We start from the raw sequence: 10,190 nt of genomic DNA, 5'->3' as shown, positions 1-10,190 counted from the left end.
TCAAGTTCTGACTGTCAGAGTGATAGTGTATTGTAAAATGAAAGTGACTTAGAAACTCAGATTATTACATCTGTTATTCAGTGAGTTTATAAGTGATTGTGAAGTACTTGAGGTTTTTATAATCTGTGATTATCTCAAATTCAGAGATACTTTGAAGTTCAGAGTCTTATTCTTCTTAGACTGACCGCCGGGACCATGAATTTCATGTTTGATCTCATTTGATCTGATCTCATACATTTCTTGGCATGAATCCCGCTGGGACTAGTCATTAAAAAAACATGCAAAGTGACTATATATCAGATCTTAAAATGAAACCATGACTTGAAAAAAATAAGAAAGTGATCTCATTTGATCTCATTTAGTCTCATTCTTGACATAAAGTTACTATTTTTAGATATTTTAAGGTTTTTTTTAGACTATTTTTAATTTTTTAAAAAGTAAAGCTTTTTAGTAATGCTCAAATGAGATTTAAAGTCATTTAAAGCAATAAAAATAATTTAAATTGAGAAGTGAAAATCATGATTTCATTTGAAAAATGTGATAAGAGTAGACAGTAAGTCTCACTGAAACTGTATGAGACTACTATCTAATGTTAAAACTGTGTAATGGAATCAGTTGAATTGATAATAAGACTATTAAAAAATCTAGTTCTGGTCTCAGACACAGTCATACGGTCAGTCTAATTCTTCTAGACAGTGTACAATTGTAAGAAGTTTCTTATCATAGATCTCATAGTTACATTCAGCAGGACTCAGTTTCTTAGACACGAAGACACATAATTGTAAGATATCTTTAACATTATATTACAATATAGCTTCTTCTGTGACATAGTCAGAGAAATCAGCTTTAATAACTGTCTCATAATCAGAATCAAATATTATTAGCAGAGAAGTATTAATAAACATCTTCTTTATCTGTGTAAATGCAGCTTCAGCATCTGCTGATCATTGAAATACTAAGTCTTTCTTAGTGAGTTCTGTATAGACTGACTGTGTGACCGTGTCTGAGACCAGGACTAGATTTTTTAATAGTCTCATTACCAATTCAACTGATCTCATTACACAGTTTTAATATTAGATAGTAGTTTCATACTGTCTCAGTGAGACTTACTGTCTACTCTTATCACATTTTTCAAATGAGACTATGATTTTCACTTCTCAATTTAAATTATTTTTATTGCTTTAAATTAAATGACTTTAAATCTCATTTGAGCATTATCAAAAAGTGTTACTTTTTAAAAAATTAAAAATAGTCTAAAAAAAACCTTAAAATGTCTAAAAATAGTAACTTTATGCTAAGAATGAGACTAAATGAGATCAAATGAGATCACTTTCTCATTTCTTTCAAGTCATGGTTTCATTTTAAGATCTCATATATAGTCACTTTGCATGTTATTTTAATGACTAGTCTCAGCAGGATTCACATCAAGAAATGTATGAGATCAGATCAAATAAGACCAAACGTGAAATTCATGGCCCTGGCGGCCAGTCTAGTTCTGTAAGTAATCTTATGATATCTGAGAAGTTTTGTATAAATCACTGATAGAAGTTAGCAAATTTAATGAAGCTTTGTACATCTTTCACAGTATATGAAGTCTCTCACTTGAGAATAGCAGAGACCTTCTCAGAATTCATTTGAATTCCCTTGCCAGCTTCTATGATAAAGCCTAGGTATTTTGTACTCTTGAGTCTTGACTTTGAAATCACACTTGTTAATATCTATTGATAGTTCTGTCTCTTATAATTATTGTAATACCTTCTGCACATGTTCTTGATATTCTTTTCTGAATTCATCAGTGAAGATGAGAATGTCATCTAGATATACAGATATAAACTTATCAAGAAAATCTTGAAGTGCTCAGTTAATATACTTCTAAAATGTACTGAAAGTGTTAGTCAGTTCAAAGAGTGTGACTACTCATTCAAAGAGAATATAATGTGTTTAAAATGCTGTAAGTCATTCATCTTCTTTAATGATATAAGCCTTATGAAATGCAGTGATGATATTCAACTTTATAAATCATTGAGCTCATCTGATATGTGCTAGGGTTTCATTGATGAGAGATAAGAAATAAAAATCTTTCTTTGTCAATCTGTTCAGATCTTGATAGTTCACACAGAATTGAAGTTCTTCATCTGACTTCTTTGCAAAGAGAATAGAAGCTGCAGTGAAAGAGTTGCTAATATATATGAATTCTTTATTCAACAGATTATTGAGTGTCTTCTGAAGAAGAAGAAGTTTATCTTGAGACATATTATAAAGAAGGTCTCACAGTGCCTCAGAGTTCTTATCATTTTTCTTTTCTAACTTGATACTGTGATTCACTTCTGAGTCTTGTAAAGAAGGTATATTCATAATATTGTCTTATCAGAAGATATCTAGGTATTTATGATATTATTGAGAGAGTTTTGTGTGAGAATCTATTATTATAGTATGAGATAACTTTTCTAGAGCTTTCTTGATATTGGCCAGACTGATGAAATAGATTAATACATGATTCTGCTGTCAGTGACTTTATCAGCAACTCTATCAGTGATTTTAATGATAACTTCTTTTTCAGAGCATTTCATAAGTGTTGGCAGAGATCTGTGTAAGATTCATAGTCTTGTGAATATCATCTTCATGAATTCTATCATTGTTAGAGAATATTAAGCTTCTGTTTTAAGCATTCAATAAGATGCCTTGTTCAGATAGTCAGACAAGTTCTAGCATGAGATCATAGTCAAGATTCTCAACTTTGTATACATAGGCATCTTCATGTTAATGTTCTTTAACATCTATGTTTAGTTTCACTATGTAATGAGTGTGAATATCTTTTAAATCATCAAATCCTGTGAGGAGTTGAGGTCTTGATAAGAGGATACACTGAAGATTATAACATCTTATGATTGAAGATTTAATCATTGTGTAATGACATAGACTGCTGTCTATCATAGCTTTCATATTATATATATTATCTATCATAGTAGATACAAGAATTGCATTTATTGTTATTTTCTCTTCAAATTGTTGTTCTCTGACCTCTTCAAGCTTCTGCTTGTGAATTTGAACAGAAGCTAATCTTTTCCCTGTTTCATTAAGACATTCTCATAGTTATCTTCTGAATTCTTCTCTAATGTAATGTGGTTGATGTGGACAGGCGCTGATTCATTCTTTGAACAAAGAGGTATGTAGACTGATTGACAGTTGAAAGCAATGTATCTCAATCAGTTACAGTTAATGCACACTTCTTGTTAACATCAATCAGCAACTTCTTCAGAAGTGATTGCAGAGACTTAGAAGCCTGTTCAGACAGTGAAGACTCTTGCTTATGTATAGACATTTGAGTCTACTCAGTTCATAGCATCTGCATTATTGTTGTTATTTCTCAGTACAGGTATATGAGTGACTGAGTTATTTCTCAGTATAGATGTGTGAGTGTAACATCTTCTGTTACTGTTCTGTATACTCTTGAGCTTGATAAGATGATTGTTCAATGTTTAGAGCTGTGTGCAGAAGCCTTCATAAGTTGAGTCTTTATTTACACTTATAAGAGTCTGTAAGAGTTTGAAAGTTAATGTCTTCTTAAGCATGCTAATCTTCATTTAATTCTTTCAAGATTGATCATCTGCTTCTAAGATCTTGATGTTAATGTCAGAGATAAATGTAGTGTTTCTCTGTCAAGTGCTCTGTAATCAATCTAATACTTTCTATTATATAGCAGTGTCTTGAAACAGAATATCAAGATATTTGATGATATTGTCAGATGTTCATAATACTGGTTTATATACTTTTATTCATGAATGAAACTTCTGTTTCATATGATTCTTCAATCATTCATTGATATATCAATCTTGATTGATTAGTGAACTGATGATATCTTCATTTATACTCAGTTTTACAAGCATCTTCATTCTTCATGATGAGTAGAGAGTGAGATTGAAAGTATTGAAATATGCAGAAGTATCTAAGTATTCTTTCAGCACTTTTGTATTTGATTCTGTAGATGTTGAAATTGCATGAGTTTCTTGTTAAGTTAATTATTGAATTTTCTTATATTAAAGCTGTTGAGTAGCATGTATATCAACTATCTATTATTATTGTAGTTTCAACATTGTCTGAAGTCACTGTGATATCACTTCTATACTCATGTTCAAGAGTTCTCTCATATTATCATTAGACATGTTGTTCATTGAGTGTATAATATCTGTAAAATCTTGAAGAAGTGTAATTATATGAATATCTTATATATCTGAGTGTCAGAACTCTCAGGTCTTTTACTGACATTCTCTTTGTAAGATCTTATTATAAGGCTAGAGTGACTGACAAGCAAGCTTCTATCTAAGAACTCAGTATCTGCTTAACTGTGTTTCTCTTTCTTATGCATTGTTACACATTCAGATATCTCTCAATGAATAATTGTTTCTAATGAGAAGATAATATGTGAATAATCATTTCTAATAAGAAGATGATGAATGTTTTTCTAGTGTAAGAGATCTACACTGAATAGATTGATATGATATTAATAGGTCTTATATAATAAAGAGAAAAATGTTAGAGAAGAAAAAGAAAGACACAGTGTGAGAATCAGCAATCAAAGTGAATATTTATACATGTATGTAATGATGTATGTGATGGGGCTTCAGGGCGGAAGAATCTATACATGTTCATAGCAGCTGAGAATCAGTGATCAAGAATGGCTGAGAATTGAAGCATATGCATTCAAGAATGAGGCGGTTGAAATCTGTGAAGTGTAACAGAATAGTCTATATGATTGATCAGGCGCAGCCCGCCACACTCTCTTTTATAAGAGAGATTCAGTGAATGTGATTTCTGATTTATATATTAACAAGTCAATAACTGATTGATTGATTGATTGATTGATTAATTGAATAGATATATTAAACTGAGAATGTTAACTTATTATAGAAAAGTATTCAACAGTGATCTGATTTCAAAACTGAGAGCTTATTTCAATCAGTATCATAGAATTCTTATATGTGGCGGGCTGCGCCTGATGAATCATATAGACTATTCTGTTACACTTCATAGATTCTTCTGCTCCACTTCATAGATTCTTTCATTTCACTATTAAACACATACACCCCGATTCTCAGTCATTCTCAATCACTGATTCTCAGCTGCCATGAACATGTATAGATTCTTCCGCTCTGAAGCTTCACTGTGTATGTCATCATATACATGTATAAATATTCACTCTGATCACTGATTTCTACACTTTCTCTTTCTTTTCCTTCTTTAACATTTTTCTCTTTGTTATATAAGACCTATCAATATTATACTGATCTATTCAGTGTAGGCCTCTTACACTAGAAAAACATTCATTGTCTTCTTATTAGGAAACAATTATTCACACATTGTCTCCTCATTAGAAATGATTATTCATTGAGAAATATCTGAATGTGTAACAACATGTAAGAAATAGAGAAGCAGTTAAACAGTTAAGTGAACATTGAGTTCTTAGATAGAAGCTTGCTCATCAGTCACTCTGACCCTGTAACAAGATCTTACAAAGAGAGTAAGATTTTACAAAGAGAATATCAGTGAAAGACTCAAGAGTTTTGACACTTAGATGTATGAGATATTCATACAATTACACATTTGATGATTGATATAATCATGTCTAACAATAATATGAAACTCTCAAACGCGAACATAGATGCAATGCCACAGTGGCTTCAAGCAATGTTGAAATTACAACAATAATAAATAGCTGATATGCATGCAACTCAACAACTTTAATACAAAGAGATTTAATAATTAACTTATGCAATTTCAACACCTACAGAATTGAATACAAAAGTGCTGAAGAAACACTTAGATGCTTCTACATATTTCAATGCTTCTGATCTCACTCTCTACTCATCATGAAGAATGAAAATGCTTGTGAAACTGAGTGTAGATGAAGATACTATTAGTTTACTAATCAATCAAGATTGATATATCAATGAACAATTGAAAGATTGTGTGAAACAGAAATTTCACTCATGAATGAAAGTATGTGAATCAGTGTTGTGAATGCCTGATAATATTATGAAATATCTTAATATTCTGTTCTGAGACACTGCCATGCAATAGAAAGTATTAGATTGACTACAGAGCATCTGACAGAGAAACACTTCTCTTATAACATTCATCTCTGACTTCAACATCAAGATTCTAGAAGCAGGTGATTAATCTTGAGAGAATTGAATAAAGATTAGTATGCTTAAGAAGGTATTGACTTTCAAACTCTTACAGACTCTTGTAAGTGTAGACAAAGATCAGACTTATGAAGACTTCTGCACACAGCTCTGAACATTGAATGACTGTCTTATCAAGCTCAAGAGTATACAGAACAGTGGCAGAAGACATTACATCTCAGTCACTCATACACCCGCACTGAAGAACAACAATGATTCAGATGCTATGAACTGAATAGATTCAAATGTCTATACATAAGCAAGAGTTTTCACCATTCAAACAGGCTTTCAAGTTTCTAGAATCACTCTTGAAGAAGTCACTGATCAATATCAATGTGAAGTGTGTATCAACTGTAACTGATCAGAACACATTGCTTTCAACTGCTGATCAATCTATATACCTTCTCATTCAAAGAATGAATCAGTGTCTGTCTGCATCAACCACATTACATTAGAGGAAGATTCAGAAGATAACTATGAGAATATCTCAGTGAAACAGAAAAAAGATTAGCTTCTGTTTAAATTCATAAACAGAAGCTTGAAGAGATCAGATGATAATAATTTGAAGAGAAGATGACAATGAATGTAATTCTTATATCTACTGTGATTGATAATATGTATAATATGAAAGTCATGATAGACAGCAGTCTATGTCACTATACAATGATAAAATCTTCAGTTGTAAGATATTATAATCTTCAGCATATCTCTTTATCAAAACTCTGACTTCTTGCAGGATTTGATGATTCAAAAGACATTTGTACTCATTACATAGTAAAGCTGATCATAGATGTGAGAGAATATCAATGTGAAGATGTCTATGTATATGAAGTTGATAATCTTGATTACAATCTTATGTTAGAACTTGCCTGGCTATCTGAACAAGACATCTTGTTAAATGCTTGAAACAGAAGCTTGATATTCTCTAACAATAATAGAATTTATGAAGATGATATTCATAAGACTATGAATCTTACACAGATTTGTATCAATACTTATAAAATACTTCAAAAAAGAAGTTATTATCAAAATCACTGACAGAGTTATCAACAAGTTCATCAATAGCAGAATTATGTATCAATCTATTTCATCAGTCTGACTGATATTAAAAAGGCTCTAGAAAAGTTATTCTGTGTTACAATAACAGATTCTTGTATGAAACTCTCTCAATAATATCATGAATATCTAGATGTCTTCTGACAAGATAATATTATAAATATACCTCTCTTACAAGGTTCTGAAGTGAATCATGGTATCAAGTTAGAGAAAAAGAATGATAAGAACTCTGAATCATTATAAGGCTCTCTTTATAACATGTTCTGAGATGAACTTCTTCTTCTTCAAAAGACACTCAATGATCTGTTGAATAAGAGATTTATACACATTAGCAACTCTTTCACTGCAGCCTCTATTCTCTTTGCAAAGAAACCAGGTGAAGAACTCCAGTTCTGTGTGAATTATCAAGGATTGAACAGATTAACAAAGAAAGACTGTTATTCTTTATCTCTTATCAATGAAACTCTAGCTTGCATTGAACAAGCTCAATGATTTATAAAGTTAGATGTCATCACTGCATTTCATAAGATTCACATCACTGAAGAAGATGAGTGACTTACAGCATTTTAAACATAATATAGTCTCTTTGAATGAGTAGTCACATTCTTTGAACTGATCAATGCTCTCAGTACATTTCAGAAGTATATCAACTGAGCACTTCAAGACTTTCTTAATGAATTTGCATCTGCTTATCTAGATGACATTCTCATCTTCACTGATGAATTTAGAAAGAAATATCAAGAGTATGTACAAAGAGTATTACAACAACTATGAGAAGCAGAACTATCAATTGATATTGACAAGTGTGATTTTGAAGTCAAGAGTTACTAAATACTTAGGTTTCATCATAGAAGCTAGCAAGGGAATTCAAATAAATCCTGAGAAGATCTCTGCTATTCTTGAATGAGAGGCCTGACACACTGTGAAAGATGTACAAAGCTTCATCAGATTTGCTAACTTCTATAAAATCGCTCTATGTTCCTGAGCTGGGAAGTTATTATCACATGTATCTAATTGTCACTTCTTTGTATTTCCTATGTTCTTGTTATCTTGGCGTGGTCTCAACAACTGTATTTCCTCCTGTATAATCAATACTTGACCTGTATTTAACATCACGTAAGGACTCATCATAAGCTCCGCTTGCATATGGGTATAATGAAAGAATAATAATAATAATAATAATAATAATAATAATGTACAAGAATTCTAAATGAGATTGAGACCTTGTATACACAGTGACAGACTGAGACAGAAGTCAAATAACAATTAACATTTGCTGCAGATCAAGCATTCACTATGAAGAGCTTTATCAATACAATCATCATTATTAATAAGAATAGAGAAAACCAGGTCTTAGACCTGCAGCAGAAGATCAAACATTTACACAGATAGATAATTATACTGAATCTGAAGATTCTATCATGATTATTCACAACCTCTTCAGAAGTGTACACATTATCAGAGATTACTGCACAGAATAAGAATCTGAACATGAGATATATCAAGCTGAAAGATCTGTCAGAGTTATTAAGCTTTAATAATGACTGAAAAAATAATGCTGCAATCAGCTGGCTAAGTCAGATGCAATTATATTATCAGATTAAACATGAACTTACAGATAGACAGTTAACAGAATTTTAACAAGTCTTAAGATCTGCTGCATTTCTACACAGAAAAGTAAAGTCATTATGAATAACTAATAAAAAGATAAATCTCACAGACTCAGAATAATATTCATTTCTATAAACATAAAATGAGTTTTTCAAATGAATCTTACACAACTTTGAGAAAGTGAATATATAAGATAAGTGTTATGAACACTTCACTGAGTGTAGATAAGTGAGTAATCTTATATCATACTTTACACACTTCAGCTTACACTATCTTATGTTGAATGAAGAGCTTTTAACATCTTTCTGTTTACAGATCTTCATTCATAATTAGACTGGCCACCGGGACTATGAATTTCACATTTGATCTCATTTGATCTGATCTCATACATTTCTTGGCGTGAATCCCGCTGGGACTGGCTATTAAAAAAACATGTAAAGTGACTATATATCAGATCTTAAAATGAAACCATGACTTGAAAAAAATGAGAAAGTGGTCCCATTTGATCCCATTTAGTTCCATTCTTGGCATAAAGTTACTATTTTTAGACATTTTAAGGTTTTTTTTAGACTATTTTTAATTTTTTAAAAAGTAACACTTTTTGGTAACGCTCAAATGAGATTTAAAGTCATTTAAAGCAATAAAAATAATTTAAATTGAGAAGTGGAAATCATGGTCCCATTTGAAAAATGTGACAAGAGTAGACAGTAAGTCTCACTGGGACAGTATGGGACTACTATCTAATGTTAAAACCGTGTAATGAGATCAGTCGAATTGGTAATGAGACTATCAAAAAATCTGGTCCTGGTCTCAGACACGGTCACACGGTCAGTCTATTCATAATCTTACATCTGAGTTGAGAGTGAAATGAAAATGCTTAACCTCATAATCAGACATGATGAAAGAAGTATATAATATTCTCATTATATAAGAACAAGTGAGTCAATTGTGACAGAAAATACTGTAATTAAGTATGTCTCAGCAGAGAACAGATAATCAGACTTCTATAATACAAGTCACACATCTGAATGCAATGAATTCTCTGAAAAAGAGATCTTCTGAGTGAAAATCTTGATATTGTGAGTATCAAGCTTGCTTCAACTGCAAAGATCAAAATCATGATGTAAAGAATTACACACAGTGTGCATAGTCAAGAAAAGCAAGAAAGTTAAAAAACTAGCAGAATCAGTGAGCTTGAAGACACTTGCTGATATTCTATGAAAAGTCTTCAAAGTGAAAGAGATGTCTGTGTTAGATAACTCTCTGAATTCTATAAATATTAAGAGAAAGCAGTCTTCTGACTGAGGCATGAGTGAGAATGAAGCAGACACTCATCTCAAT

Source organism: Blastomyces gilchristii (assembly GCF_000003855.2).
Source record: "Blastomyces gilchristii SLH14081 genomic scaffold supercont1.7, whole genome shotgun sequence".
NCBI lineage: Eukaryota > Fungi > Ascomycota > Eurotiomycetes > Onygenales > Ajellomycetaceae > Blastomyces > Blastomyces gilchristii.
This window is presented reverse-complemented; position numbering follows the sequence as displayed.